Below are 15,320 nucleotides of genomic sequence, written 5' to 3' on the forward strand. Positions count from 1 at the left end.
CCATTGGGCCGTGGGCTGCTCCAGCTGCCCCTCCAGGGATGTTGCACAGGGCAGGGAAAGAGTGTGGAGAGTGACCAGGAGCCAGCCCAGAGTTCCCCAGGCCCCTGTGCAGCTTTGGCCATGTCCATTGACATCTGGCTGCCACGGCCTTACCCAACTGCCTTGCAGTGCCCATTTCTCAGAGGCAGAAGGGGATGCCAGCACACCCTGAAATATGTTCTCATCTGTGCTCCGTTCTAGATGAGATTGATGAGAAGGCTTCTCCATTAGCATGGCTGAATGAAGTTCTGACGCCCTTGGAACCTCCTGCAGGTATGTTCCCACTGTCCCACTAAGGAATAATTGCTGACAGCCTGCCAGGACAGGTGACAGAAGCTTCTCTGGCTGTTCAATTACAGCTGTGTCTGCAGGGAGGAATTTTCCTGCCCCTTTGCTGATTGCTTCACGCAAGCCCGGCTCCCTTCGCAGGGGTGAGTAGTGTGTCCCAGCTGGCCCCACAGGCTGTGCACTGGTTTTGTGGCATCCAGTCCTGGGAAATGGAACTACTTTCTGTTAAGGTCCTCTGAGAGGGAAGAACAAACCTAGAGGAGAGAAGGAATCGCTTGAGTCAAACAACATCCTGAAACAAATAGTGGAGAAACTGCACAAAGAGCATGGTGAGAGCATTTCCCTCAGCCTTCCCCTGGGACTCAGCAGCCGGGGGCTTTCCCTGCACATCTGAACACGCTGTGCGCGGAACAGTGGGAAGGAACCCATGGCAGCCTTGCAGCCCCACTGTTGCTTTCACACCTTGCAGGGCTGTTTCCCAGTCCCCAGCCTCTGCATTTGGCACCAGCTGACAAGGTGGCCAAACTGCATCATGGGCCATGCACATTCTGGGATCCCCTGCAATTTCCCAGTGTCGGAGCAGATCAGGAGGCGCAGCTGATTGCAAGGGTGTGCTACTGACAAGGGAGTGCTCTGGCCCAGTGACAAGAGCTTGGGACGTTTCCTGATCAATATCAATGTCTTTGACAAGCCTTGCCTCCTGAAGATGCCCCATCCCCAATGGGGAACAGCCCCCCTGATCCAGCTGTGCCTCTTCCTTTCTCCAGAGATGGAAGGAGAGGCTGTGCTAAAGGCTGAGTTTCCCGGAGGAACCAGTAGCTCATTGGCAGCCTCTGCTGCAGGAAGGGAGGCGATGCCAGGCACAGTCACTGGAGGTAACTGCTGTGTCTCTGGGCCTGAGCCCTGCTGAGGCTTGAGCTGCCCTCTCTGCTGCTTGGCAGTGCAGGCACAGCCCAGACAAGAGCGGCACAGCCCAGGGGAATTATCCTGAGCAGGCTCAGGGCACTCGGGTACTGAGCAGTCCTGTTGGGGTCCCTCCGTGGGAGACATATCCCGAAACCTGGGAGAGACTGCACAGGGTGACCATGGTGGGGAAAGGGCAGAGGGCAGGAGCAAGGCTCCAGTGTGTCCTGTGAGGACCTGGCTATGTCCCCTGGGGCTCTGCGAAGTGTCCTAGCAGAAGGAGAGCAGGAGGGACAGAGGGAGGGAGAGACAGTTGTGGCACTGCCTGCTGCAGTCTACCCTTGGGCTTTAGGGAGGATTTCCTCTGTGGGAGGAAGAAAGCCCCCAGCGCCCTGGGCTGCTCCAGCTGCCCCTCCAGGGATGTTGCACAGGGCCTGCAAGGAGGATGGAGAGTGACCAGGAGCCAGCCCAGAGCTCCCCAGGCCCCTGTGCAGCTTTGGTCATATCCATTTGCATCTGGTTCCCACAGCCGTACACAACCCCCTTGCAGTACTCAGTTCCCTGAGGCAGAGGGGGACTCCAGCATACCATAGAAATGGTTCTGGTCTGTGCTCCCTTCTAGACTGGGATCGCAAATTGGATTATTTGGAAGCCCTGCTGGAAAATGGCTTGAAGATCTTGGAGGATGTTGGAGGCAAGTTTTCAGTGTGCCTTTCCTGAGAGAATAACCAGAGTCAATGTGACAAGAGCTCACTCATGAGCCATTTCCCTTAACATCATCTTAAGTTTGAAGGAAACTGGAAGCCTTGCCCTGCTCCCTTCTGGAGCCCGGAGCGATCCCACAGGATCGCTGTCAGTGGGAGGAAGGAGCATTTGGCTGTCCATCTTCCTCCCATGTGCAATGCCAGTGTGTCCTTCCGTGTGCTCTGTGCAGCCACAGAGGAGTGCAGAGAGGGAAGGGGCTGGGCCCAGGGCTGTGCCCCGGGGCTGAGCCTTGGGTGCAGCCTGAGGATCTCCTACAGCGCCACGGGAGCTGTTCTGTCCTGCCTTTCTTTGCAGCTGAACCTGTTGCTGAAGGTGGTGCAGCTTCCCAACCCATACCCAGTACTGACCCTCTGGGAGATGCTGAGGGTAGGTCAAGGCCTTTCCCCCTGGGAGAGCTGCCAGCTCAGAGCCCAAAGCTCGGCCAGGGGGGCATCGCTGCAGGTGCCAGGACAGAACCACGCACGTGTGTGCCCTCGCCCTGCACCATCCCCTCAGCGCTCCTGCGGCTCAGTACTGCTCGTGCAGATCTGCAGAGATGACAGAAGCTCCTGTGGCTATTCAGTTACAGGTGTGTCTGCAGGGAGGACTTCTCCAGCTCCTCGGCTGGATGCTGCCCACCAACAGACCTCCCGTCGCAGGGGTGAGTAGTGTGCCCCTGCTGACCCCACAGGCTGTGCACTGGTTTTGTGGGATCCATTCCTGGGAAATGGAACAACTTTCCCTCTTTCTCTTAAGGTCCTCCAAAAGGAAAGACCCAAGATACTGCAGCCACAAAGTCTCATGAGTCAAACGAATTCCTGAGACAAACACAGAAGGAAGCACAGGGAGGACAAGGTGGGTACATTCCCCTCAGCCTCCTCTGGGACTCAGCAGCCGGGGGATTTCCCTGCACATCTGGACACGCCGTGCCCAGTACAGCGGGAGGAGATCCATGGCAGCCTGGCTGCCCCGCTGCTGCTTTCACGGCCTGCAGGGCTGTTTCCCAGCCTGGCCTGGCTGCAGCTTCTCCCCAGCCACTGCAGGAAGGCATTTGACAGCAGCTGACAGGGAGCCCAAACTGCACCACGAGTTATGCACACCCTGAGATCCCCTGCAATTTCCCACTCTCTGAGCAGATGAGGAGATGCAGCTGTTTGCACAAGGGAGTTCTCTGACCCCCACAGCCTGGGCATTCTCCTGATCTTTACCTGTGACTTTGACAAGCATTGCCTCCGGAAGATGCCACCTCTCCAATGGGGAATGTTTCCATCTGATCCAGCTGTGCCTCTTCCTTTTTCAAGTGACGGACCAAACATCTCTGCAAAAGGAGGTACATTCCGGAGGAAGCAGTGGCTCAGTGGCAAGCTCTGCTGCAGGAAGGAAGGCAATGCCAGGCACGGGCACAGGCACAGGAGGTAATTGCTGTGCCGGGCTCAGCCGGGCTCAGCCCTCGGCGGGGCTGTGTGGCAGCAGCTCTTCCCCCAGGCCCTGCCCTTGCACGGCCCGGCAGCAGCCAAAGCTGGAGGCGCCTCGGCTTCCAGGCCTCTGGAGCTCGTTCACAGCCCCGGGGAATCGGGACTCGCGCACCAACGCCCTTCCCGCTGCAGCTGCTCCCGGAGCTGGCCCTGAGTGCCCAGAGGCCCAAGGCACGGGAGCAGCCCCGAGAGGGAGCCCTGCTGCGAGCCCAGGGCCAGAGCCAGCCCTGGCTCCTACTGGGCAGGGGCTGCACTGGCTCCTGACAGGGCCTGACTCTGTCCCCTGGGGCTGGGGGAGCTGTCCCAGGGCAGGGAGGGCCAGGGCTGGCAGGGGCTGCTCAGGGATGGGTTTGGCCCGTGTCCGTCAAAGCAGCGACTGCCCAAGCAGCTGCGCTGGCCCCGGGCTCTCCTCCCGGCCTGCTGGGCTTTGTTGGGTGGCACAGCCTGTGCCAAGGGTCAGCAAGGTGCCTGCAGGCCCCAGCTCTGGGGGAAACAGAGAGCGTCCTGGCCGTATTCACCGTGCTGCCAGCTCAGCAGTGCAGCACAGCGCGGGCTCACGCTCCCCGTTGCTCCCACAGATGCAGCCAGCACCACAGCACCTCTTCCAGATTCCCAGAAGGGCATCGGAAGGGGTTTCTGTCATGGAACAGGCTACTGGCTAGGGTTAATGGCAGGCATGCTTCTTTTGGAGCTTGTCTTCATGTTGTGCTGCTTTAGAATCTGGTATTCCTGGAAGAGAAAACGGTGAGTGTTTTGTTGCTTTTCCCCTCAAACAGCTTATTTTGAAAGTCTCTTATAGACAGGAAAGGTTCCCAGAGAGTCTGCAGTGGAGTTGTGGCCAGTCTGTGGTTGTCCAAAGAACTCTGCTGAGGGTTCTGCTGCTGCTCAGTGCTTTCATTGGCCTCTTAATTGCTGGGCCTTGTCCTGGGGGGCCCGCTGGGGCTGCAGCCACTGCTGGCTCCCACTGAGGCTGCCTGGCCAAGAGCAGCCCCAGGGGCACAGGGCAGAGGTGAGGCAAGGTGGGGAGGAGAAAGAGCAGGGACGAGATTGCCCTTGCAAGGCAGTCGCGCTCTGGGGCCCGCTCCTGGCCAGGGAGCCTGCCCAGAGCCGTGCCCTGCTCGCCGGGGCCTTGGGGGGCAGCTGTCCAGCTGGGCCAAGGTGTGCCAGCAGCTCCAGCTGGGCTGGGGAGCCTTGCCAGCTCTGGGCCCTGCTGTGTAGGAGGGTCCCAGTGTGCCACTGGCAGCTGGTGGCCTCAGGCTCTCCTCTCTTTCCACAGTCGCAGCTCTGGACAGGAGATGAAAGGCGGGGGCTTCCCCTCACACCCAGACTGCTTGTGGAGCACCTCCAGCAGTAATAAGGGCCTGGTCAGCCCTTTCTGGAGTTCTGAGAAGAGGACACCAGTAGATCTGTCTACGAGGAAATCTCCAAAGACCCTGTAGATCCCACTGCCACTTCCTCTCCCCATGGGTATCCCCAAGCTGCCTTCACCCATTTTTGATCTCCCTCTGTCCCGTCCCAGCCCATTCCCCAGTTCTTCTAAAGACCCTGGTACCAGCCCAGCACCCTCCAGCCCCAACTGAGACCAACATGGTCCCTCCTCTGCCCCTAAGCTCCCTGGCCCTGCCCCCTAAACGCTATTGAAGGTAACCCCCCGCCCCTGCCAGGGTAGGTGATGGCCCCCACTTCGGTTGCAATAAAGAGATGGAGCTGTCACCCCCGTGTCCGGGTGGTACCACCAGCAAAGCCCAGCCAGCACCAGCACTGGCTGAGCTCCATGCCCAGGAGCAGCCGTGGATGCCCACGGTGAGGGCAGGCAGGAGCCAGGCAGGGGCTGCTGTGAGCAGCGGCGGGGCCCCGAGGGGCTGGGGGAGCCCATGCTGAGCGTCCCTGGGCTGAGGGCACATTTCCTTCTGTGGGATCATCTGGGCCTGGAGCTCCTCCAGTGGCATGCCCAGGAAAAGAGGGAAGCCATCAAGAACATCTCCAGGGACACAGCCTGACCTGCAATGCCAGCAGGCAAAACAAAGCTCCTCCCTAATTAACACACACTTGATAGGACCTAATTGATGGGCCATCAGCAATCCAGGGTGCTGCACAGGGTCTGCTCCTCTGGGCGGGGGCCAGAAGGGAAGGGAAGGGCTGTGTGGCCTCGGGGCCTGATGGGGCTGATGAACAGCCCCAGAGGCACAACAAGCCAGCTGCAATCACACTTGATTTCCAGGTCAAAACACTTGGCCTAGCTGGCCTGGGCTTCCCCATAAGGCACGTGGGGACTTTGGAGTCCCCCAAAGGGTGCACGAGGGACTAGGGTCCCTTGTGAGACACACAGGGATATTTTAGGTTCTCTCTGAGGCATGGAGGACTCTGGGGGTCCACTGTAAGTCATGCAAGGGATTTGGAATCCTGTGTGAGGCACGCAGGGGGCTTGGGATGTCTCCCACGGTGTGCAGGGTGCTGGGGGTCTCTGCTGAGGCCCGTGACGGGGTTTTGGGGTCTCATTTCAGATGTGGAGAGGGCTGCGGACTCTCATAAGCGTGCCGGTGCTTTGCGTCCCTCCTGCTGCAGGCAGTGGGGCTGGAGTCTCTTCTGAGGCACGCAGGGACCGGAGCCCTCCCGGCTTCCCTGCTTGGCCCTCCCGGGCCCTGCCTCCAGCGGAGCCGGGCACAGGCAGCCCCGCAGGCAGAGCGGCGGGACCGGGCACCGCTCAGCGCCCGAGGGGACGGAACCGATGCCACAGGAGCCTGGGGAGCCCTGAGCAGGGCCCTGGCGCTGCCCGCCCGGCTCTCCCGGGCCTGTGGCCATCCCGGGCACCAAGGGCTCGCTCTGTGTCGCGCTCTTCCCGCCCAGCGGGGCTCCGGCTGAGCGCCTGGCTCCTGCCACTGCCTTGGGAACGCTGAGGGGCATTCGGGGACGGAACTGAACTTGCCACGGAGAGAATTCATAGGAGACTTGTTTAGGCCTCTTGCAGACTTGTTTAGGCCCTCTTTAAGTTGACAAACAACTTAAAATCCCAGGCTGAATCGTGTGCTTTAACGTGTGGGTGTAATAAAAAGGTCTTTGTTCATCAAAACGAACTTTGAAAGAAGATAAGAATTTAAACTGAATAGAGAATTTCAGACTGTGAGAAGAGAAAGAGGAGAAAAAAGGGGAGGGGGGCTTGATAAACAACAAGTATTCTGCTTAAGAATTGTGCAAATGCAGCTAGCACAGAAGACTGTGTAACTAACTATATACAAGCTAACTTTTAGGCCAAGGACAACCGGCAAAGAAGATAAGGAGCCTTCATCCCCATGACCACCAAGGGCAGAGAGAAAAAGGACCCCCTAGCAACCAATTGCACTGGCGCAGAGTACATCGAGAGAAAATACGTCAACCGGAAAAAAGGGGGGACTATAAAAACAAAAAGGTCAAAGGGGGAAGGTGCGCCGTGGCAGAGTGGAAACTCCCCGGCCGCCCAGCACTGTTTTTTGCTTAATACCGCTTGCTTAATAAATTCTTGTTAATTGATTTATCTATAATTAGCCTACCCAATTGAATTTGTCCATAACAAATTTGGTGCCGTGACTCGGATAAGGGCAACCGGGCAGGAATTCCTAATCAGGGAGGCGCCCCGCTGCCTTTTCAGCGGCCCTGGTGCAGGCTTTTCCTTCTCGGGCCCTTAGCGACGAACCTAAATTCGGTATTAAGCAAAAGGGATACTGGTAACCCCGTAATCTTTGTGCATGAAGCCCGGGCGAAGACGCAGGACAGCGTGAGTATAAAAGTGGGATCCGCTCGGTTGGGGTTGGGATCCCAGGACATAACGTACGAGACGTCCTTTTAGGACGAGGCAAGTGTGGACCTCTAAGTAGTGCGGTTTCCAGACCCCGAGAGGGGCTGGGCCACGAACAGGGGGCCGCGAGTGTGTGTGTGTGTGTGTGAAGGTGTCCTAGAAGATGGGACAGAGGAAAAGCAAGCCCTCTGATTCCATGGGGACGGGGACCCCGGTAAAGTTTCCCCAGATACCACCTGACAGTCCGTTAGGTTTAATAATAAAATCTTGGGATGAATACCCTTCAAGAAAAGGGAAGGATAGGGCAAAAATGATACATTATTGTATGGAAGTATGGGGAGGGAAACAAATCTGTGGTGATAATTTATTTTGGCCAGTGTTTGGAAGATTCGAGGACTGGATTTGCCAGGCATTAAACATTTATGTAAATTCTAAAGAACCTTTTGATATGGAAGAGAGCAAGTACGCTGCTCTCTGGATAGTGGGGGAAACAAGAGCAAAACTTTTTGCCTTAAGCACCCAGGGAGAAAAAAAAAAAAAGAAAAATAAAAAGCCTGAGGAGTTTCCAACTGCACCCCCTCTACCATACATACCTCCCCCTCCTCCACCTCCACCAGCACCACCAGTAGTCTACCCCAATTTAGATCAAGGGGGGGATTTTGAAAACCAGGAAGTAGAAATCCTGGAACCGGTCCCTGAGGAAAATCATCGTGTTACTCGTAGCCTAACAAGGGGGAAAAGCGAGAGGGAAAGGCAAGCTCTATATCCATTAAGGGAAGTAGCTTTGGGAATGATCCCTAATCCTAATGCTGGTCAGCAGGGACAACCAGCCCAAATTCCAGGAATAGGTTATGTGGAGGTACCTCTTAATTCAGGAGATGTGAGGGAGTTCAAGAAAGAAATGGGACATCTATTGGAAGACCCCCTCGGAGTTGCAGAGCGGGTGGATCAGTTTCTGGGGCCCAACGTGTATAAGTGGGACAAAATGCAGTCAATACTGGGGATTTTATTCACATCTGAGGAGCGAGGGATGATCAGGACAGCCGGTATGAGAATTTGGGATAGAGACCATCAGGCAGGACCCCAAGCAGATACTAAATGGCCTTTACAGCGTCCTAATTGGGATAAGCAGGATCCCCTGCATAGGACACATATGGCAGACTTAAGAACAATTCTTATCCAGAGAATCAGAGAATCAGTCCCTAAGGGGCAGAATGTGAATAAAGCTTTTTGTGAGAGTCAAAAGAAAGATGAGGACCCCACGGAATGGTTAGGACGGCTCCAGAGATCTTTTCAGCTGTACTCCGGAGTAAATCCTGACACTCCGGAAGGACAGATGTTGTTAAAGACCCAGTTCGTGGCCAGAGCCTGGCCTGATATTAGGAGAAAATTGGAAAAGATTGAGGATTGGCATGGTAGAGGCCTGGATGAATTGTTGCGGGAAGCTCAGAAAGTGTATGTACGGAGAGAGGAGGAAGGACATAGGAAACAAGCAAGAGTGATGATGGCTGTGGTACGTGAAGGGCAGAGGGGAACGCTTAGTCAGTTCCAGGGAAGTAAGCCGAAGGGCCAGAAGGTAGAAGAAGGGAGAAGAGAAAAGGAGAGTGGACAAGGAAGCTGCTTTTATTGTGGTAAGAGAGGGCATTTTCGGCGGGAATGCAGAAAAAGGTTGGCAGATGAAAAGCAATTCAAGGAAGATTGAGGGGGTCAGGGGCTCTATTTGCTGGGGACCCAGGAAAAAACAGAGCCCCTGGTAAAACTAAAAATTGGTCCCCAGCAGCAAGAATATGAGTTTCTTGTGGACTCAGGAGCTGAGAGATCAACGGTTCAAACCCTTCCCTCAGGGTGTAAATTATCAAGAGAAACAATACAGGTAGTCGGGGCAAAAGGGGAAGCCTTTAAAGTGCCTGTAATCAAAGCCATGATTTTTGAAACCAGCTCCAAAATAGGTATAGGGTCACTGTTGTTAGTTCCAGAGGCTGACTATAACTTACTGGAACGAGATTTGATGATTGAATTAGGAATTGGAATCAACATAAATGACAAGAAGCTAAATATTAAATTATGTCCTCTTCGGGTAGAGGACGAACAGAAAATTAACCCTGAAGTGTGGTATACCCCAGAAAAAGCAGGCCGATTGGACATAAAACCTTTTGAGATAATATTAAGAAATCCTGAAGTCCCAGTTAGAGTTAAGCAGTACCCAATTCCAAATGAAGGAAGGAAAGGGGTCAAACCTGAAATTGAAAGATTAAAAGCACAAGGGTTATTAGAACCCTGCATGTCCCCTTTTAATACTCCCATCCTTCCTGTTAAAAAAAACCCGATGGGAAATACCGTTTGGTACATGATTTACGAGAAATTAACAAAAGGACTGTAGAAAGATTCCCTGTAGTAACTAACCCTCATACTTTATTAAGTCAGTTAGGCCCCGAAAATCAGTGGTATAGTGTCATAGATTTAAAGGATGCATTTTGGGCATGTCCCCTTAAAGAAAGTTGTAGGGACTATTTTGCCTTTGAATGGGAAGACCCAGACACCCACAGGAAACAACAATTCTGTTGGACGGTACTTCCACAAGGGTTTACAGAGTCCCCTAATTTATTTGGCCAGGCACTGGAGCAGCTGCTTACAGATTTTCAGTTGAGAGAAGGGGCTGTCCTGATTCAGTATGTAGATGACTTGTTAGTAGCTGGGAAAGAAGAGGAAATTGTCAGGGAAGAGAGTATAAGATTACTCAATTTTCTAAGCCTGAAAGGACTCAAAGTGTCAAAATCCAAATTACAATTTGTGGGAAAAGAGGTGAAGTATCTCGGACATAGACTGAGTCAAGGAACGAAGAAACTAGACCCAGAAAGGGTTAAGGGAATCTTAGCTATGCCAGGGCCAAGGACAAAGCGGGAGGTTAGACAGCTGTTAGGATTGTTTGGGTACTGTAGACAATGGATAGAGGGATTTAGCGGGAAAGTAAAATTCCTATATGAGAAACTAACAAAAGAAGGCTTGCTTAAGTGGACTCGGGAAGATAGGAAAAACTACAGGACCTCAAGGCAGAATTAGTAAATGCACCGGTTCTCAGTCTTCCTGATTTAAAAAGGCCCTTTTATAATATAAAACCAGGTGATAAGGTGTTAATAAAAAACCTGGAAAGAAACCTTACTAATCCCAAACTGGGAAGGCCCCTATGTTGTTTTACTTACTACAGAAACTGCAGTCAGAACCGCCGAGAAGGGATGGACACATGCGAGCCGAATAAAGGGACCGATTACTGCTGCTGCTGCCGAAGACCCCTGGAGAATAACCAGCCAACCCGGAGATCTTAAGGTCACATTTAAACGGACTTAATGGACTCAGTAAAAATTGTACAAACCAGCTGGTATAGTGAGATATTGGACTATTGATATCCTATAACTGATGATTTTAGAGTCTATTGTACAAATAAGGATTGTGATTGTTACCCTTTTGTATGCTATATTTGTAAAATCTGCCAGGAACGGTGGTGGGTCCATAGTTATAGAGGCACCCCTCCTAGGGGTATTTGTAAAGGGTGTTACCAATTAGAAAGAGAACTGACAAAGTCAGTCCTAGAGATTAGAGAAGAGAACGGGAGCCTACCAAGGGAATCCCAAGAGTGGTGGGAGGTGTTTACTAAGGGGGCTAGGCCTGAAAATTGTTGTTACCACTCTAATGAATCAATTCTCCTAATTGTTCAAATTATAAAAGGGAATTGCCAGAAGACTTTACCTGGAATTCAGTGTAATTCACCGCAAGTGAAGGATAAGAATTGGGAATCATTCAAAAAGAGGCAGCAAAAACAGAGTAAGGGTCCTCCTGAAGAATATCCTTGCTGCCGAGAAGATGGTACACCTCGCGGCTCGAAGCAACCGGGTCGGCGAGCGAGGCAGAGGGATAAGAAGCAGTGGAGGAAAAAGCCCTCAAACTGGGACAATTCAAAGGTATTTCAAGAACTGCTTCATGGATACTGATCTCCCAAGGGTAAAGGTGAGCCTGGCAATAACATGTCAAACCAAACAGTGGGAAGGGGGAAATAATGATAATCAAGTTCTGGGGAAGTTTGGACTCCACCCTTGCTGGCAAATTCTGTACATATTAGTTATATGTTGTACCTGGCCTGTACAAGGGGACTATGCACACCAGCCATTTAACTGGACTCTGACCAAAATAGACCAAGGGAAAGATGTTAAGCAAAATGCCACCACTGTAGCTCCTACTTTTTTAGTTACTAATGAGGACTTGGTGAACTCTGTGTGGGGATGGAGTAAACCTGACTTCCACGCTATCTATTGGTGTCCTAGTTCCAATCCTGGGAGGGGATATTGTAATTACCCTGGGGAATATCTGTGTGGATATTGGGGCTGTGAAACCATAGCAACTGCCTGGGCTGTTACCCATCCAGATAAATTTTTACAGGTCTCATGGTATCCTAAAGGATGCAAAGTTCCATGGTATGGCACTCAAGGAGAAATTCTGTATATGGGGAATTGCAGGTCCTGTGATATTGTTGTTACTAGGTTTGACTTTTGGACCTTGCATTTTTAATAAAATCATAGACATTGTAAAAGGAAGACTAGAGGCAGCTCATCTAATGCTTATTAGGGAGAGGTATGAAGCATTGCCCAGGGACTCAGAAGTAGATGAAACCCTGGTCTTAAGCCACCAAGAGTTAAAGCGTTTTAATGAACAAATTGGTAAAGAGAAAGAGGAGGGATTGTAATAAAAAGGTCTTTGTTCATCAAAACGAACATTGAAAGAAGATAAGAATTTAAACTGAATAGAGAATTTCAGACTGTGAGAAGAGAAAGAGGAGAAAAAAGGGGGGGGGGGGCTTGATAAACAACAAGTATTCTGCTTAAGAATTGTGCAAATGCAGCTAGCACAGAAGACTGTGTAACTAACTATATACAAGCTAACTTTTAGGCCAAGGACAACCGGCAAAGAAGATAAGGAGCCTTCATCCCCATGACCACCAAGGGCAGAGAGAAAAAGGACCCCCTAGCAACCAATTGCACCGGCGCAGAGTACATCGAGAGAAAATACGTCAACCGAAAAAAAGGGGGGGACTATAAAAACAAAAAGGTCAAAGGGGGAAGGTGCGCCGTGGCAGAGTGGAAACTCCCCGGCCGCCCAGCGCTGTTTTTTGCTTAATACCGCTTGCTTAATAAATTCTTGTTAATTGATTTATCTATAATTAGCCTCCCCAATTGAATTTGTCCATAACATGGGGATTCCTTGAAGACGCTTTGTAACTCCCCGTGGTGCCGGGCCGGGCCGTGTCCCAGCGAGCACCAACAGCCAGGAGCTCCGATGCATGCAGCATGGCTGGCACCAGGGAAACGAGTCAACATCCCTACAGCTGCCCGCTCTGCCTGCAGGGCTGTCACGCAACAGCAATGTTCCAGCAAGAACAGGCATTTTTACATCCTCAGGACGATGTGCTCTTGTGGTCCTGGTGGTGGGTCAGAGAGAAAAGCCAAATGTGACAGACTGAACTTGACTGTAGGAGAGGGATGGCTCAGCAGAGGACCTGGGGACCTGCAGTGCCAGCCAGTGACCGGGCACTCGGACACAGCAGGAAGACCCCGACTATCCCACTTCAGCTGGGAGGGTATAAAAGCCCAGAGGTTCTTTGTTCAGGGTCCCCCAGAGGCACCAGCTCAAGCTGCCACTGTTCCAGCACGATAAAATTGTTCTAGGGATCCAGAGGTCTGACACTCTGCTATGGAAGACATTCCACATTTCCAATCTTTTGGGCATTTAGGAGCTTTTGATTTTGCTCTGCACCCAAGAAAAACAAACCCCCAAATGTGCACAAATAACTCCTTTAGCATTTCCTCCTTTTATTTTCAGCCGATTTTTACATTGCTCTCTGCTATCTTGTCCTTGCGATAAATTAATGCTCCAATTTCTTAATTAAAGAAAAAGTATTAATTGGTCCAAATAAAAATTTAGAGAATAACAATGAAAAGCCACTATCCAAAAAAAGGTCAGGGCCAAGCCCGGGTATCGGCGCTGGGTGAGACACAGGCTTGACCGCTACAGCAGAGGGTCCCCTATGCTTCACGCCGACTGTCCTGCCTGAGCAATTTTTATACGGTTTTTCTTGCCCGAGGCAGAGTCCCTTTTCTTCCTTTTTGGACTGCACATATTCAGGTGGAGTTCTTTCTCTGTGGCAAGTTGAACAAAACACGTCCGGAGAGTGATGAGCACCCATGATCGCGTTCCCGGAATTCGGCATTGAGACGTATCTCCCCGATGGCTCCGGCTATCTCAATCTCAGATATTTATCGCGTATTCTTCGTCCCGGGTGTTCCTCAGACCGCCTTGATGGACGATCCATCTCCGGGCTGGCCACGTTCATTTGATTGTAAATTAAGTTCTCCCTCCCTTGTCCAGGTGGTTTTGACATTGTGTTGCAATCCCTGTCACTGGCATGTGCGTTTTAAAACTTCTTATAAGAGTATATCTTAACAGTACATGGCAATAAAATATACAACAATTTTATTTGCACGAATTATCATATACACATAGAACAATCCCTCCCCTTCTATATAAACATATTAATACGTGCTTTCTCTACCTTCTACACAACTACGTTTACTGGTGCTTTATATTATCATCTTATTTCTCAAATCTTAGTTACCTCAAGGTTCCTTATGCCAGTCTTCCCTCGGAATTCCCTGATACAGTCTGTAGACCTCCCCTTCCCCTTTTATCTGTTCTTCAAATCTGGCCAAAGCATCTGCTGCTCTACGGTGTACGTTTTCCTCTCCCAGTTTCATTATTTTTGATACTTGATTTGTTTTTCCCATCGCACATTCTGGGTCTGTGGGCATGGCTGCTGCTTGCGTGCCCTGTACTACGGAATGTATCAACCTAATAAAGCATGGTATCAGGCAGGGTAGGAGTATGATCCCGGCTATTGAACATAATATAAAGAGTATTACCTTCTTCCACCATGCTCCATCAAACAGATAATCCCACCAGGATGCTTGGAGTATGGAGTTCCATTTTTGTACTGGAACATGTGCTCCCCTTTTAATTTCTGTTGCCAGGCCTCTGATGCTTTCCCCATAGTCATCAATCTCTACACAACATTCCGATTCATTAAATTTTCCACAGACCCCTCCCTCTTCTGCTAATAAATAGTCGAGGGCTTATGCTGTTTTGATATACAAAGGCCCTCATCTGGGAGTGTTGTTTAGATAGCAGCTCGAGGGCGTCTGAGGTGTGGTTACAAACGACCTCCACCACTGCCTGCAGTCTTATCAGCCGGTTTAACAGATAAATCTGGGGCAAGCACATTTCTCTCTCTCTCTCAGGATTTTTCATGGGGGTACACTGAGAGAAAGAAAGAGAAAATAATTTCTGTTTCTGCTCCTTGTTTTTCTGATGTGGAATGTGCTTGGAGAATTGTTTACCTGGGGTGATTGCTTGATTGGATGCTGGTGAGGATTGTTTGGACCTGGTGGCCAATCGGATCCATCTGTGTCTGGACTCTGGCGAACAGGGTCACGAGTTGTTAGTTAGTTCGATATGGTAGTTAGAGAAAGTAGCGTGTAGTTTTTAGTAGCCTCCTTTATATAGTATATTAATGTATTATAGCATAAAGAATAAATAAAGAAATCATTCAGCCTTCTGAACTGAGTCGGACATCATCATTCTTCCCATTGGGTTCGCCTGCATTTTACAACAAAATCGGGCTCCTATACCCCCAGCTTCCATCCTGAGCCCATGTTGCAGGACCATAATATTCGATTATCCTTTCTGCGGGCCACTCCTCCTCACCCCAAGTCTGACCCCCACCAAAAACAGGGACCTTCTTTTTTACCTCCCTTCTCTTCCTGCTCAGTGTTTCGTATAAGGGGGGCCCAAGTGAGCTGCGTTCTGACTGAGGTAGGGTAAAGAAAGCAGGTCTGATTAATCCTATTATACGTGATCCTTTCCACCGCTGAGGCAACTCGCTGTATGCTTTCTTCCCACAGATCCAATACAAACCATTCGGGGCTTTCCACCTGACGTTTTTGATTTTGCGTTCGTTCGAGAACCCCCTCAACTCCTCCAAGGATTGGTAAGGGTTA

General features: G+C 51.2%; 3 long non-coding RNA genes across 4 annotated transcripts; all 3 read left to right on the forward strand.

Annotated features, from left to right (window-relative positions):
• Positions 1 to 2,610: 2,610 nt before the first annotated feature.
• LOC128813745 (uncharacterized) lies at positions 2,611 to 4,050 on the forward strand. Of its 2 annotated transcripts, XR_008439158.1 has the most exons (4): positions 2,611 to 2,635; positions 2,731 to 2,829; positions 3,276 to 3,389; positions 4,028 to 4,050. It is a non-coding gene; the product is annotated as an uncharacterized LOC128813745 (long non-coding RNA). The 2 variants fall into 2 exon arrangements; XR_008439157.1 differs by lacking the exon at positions 4,028 to 4,050 and having other exon boundaries at positions 3,276 to 3,538.
• Positions 4,051 to 4,060: 10 nt separating this feature from the next.
• Positions 4,061 to 5,162, forward strand: LOC128813748 (uncharacterized). Its single transcript, XR_008439161.1, has 2 exons — positions 4,061 to 4,193; positions 4,726 to 5,162. It is a non-coding gene; the product is annotated as an uncharacterized LOC128813748 (long non-coding RNA).
• A 2,000-nt stretch (positions 5,163 to 7,162) lies between these two features.
• Positions 7,163 to 10,593, forward strand: LOC128813749 (uncharacterized). Its single transcript, XR_008439162.1, has 2 exons — positions 7,163 to 7,200; positions 10,427 to 10,593. It is a non-coding gene; the product is annotated as an uncharacterized LOC128813749 (long non-coding RNA).
• Positions 10,594 to 15,320: the final 4,727 nt, after the last annotated feature.

Source organism: Vidua macroura, chromosome 13, assembly GCF_024509145.1.
Source record: "Vidua macroura isolate BioBank_ID:100142 chromosome 13, ASM2450914v1, whole genome shotgun sequence".
In the NCBI taxonomy this organism is placed as follows: domain Eukaryota; kingdom Metazoa; phylum Chordata; class Aves; order Passeriformes; family Viduidae; genus Vidua; species Vidua macroura.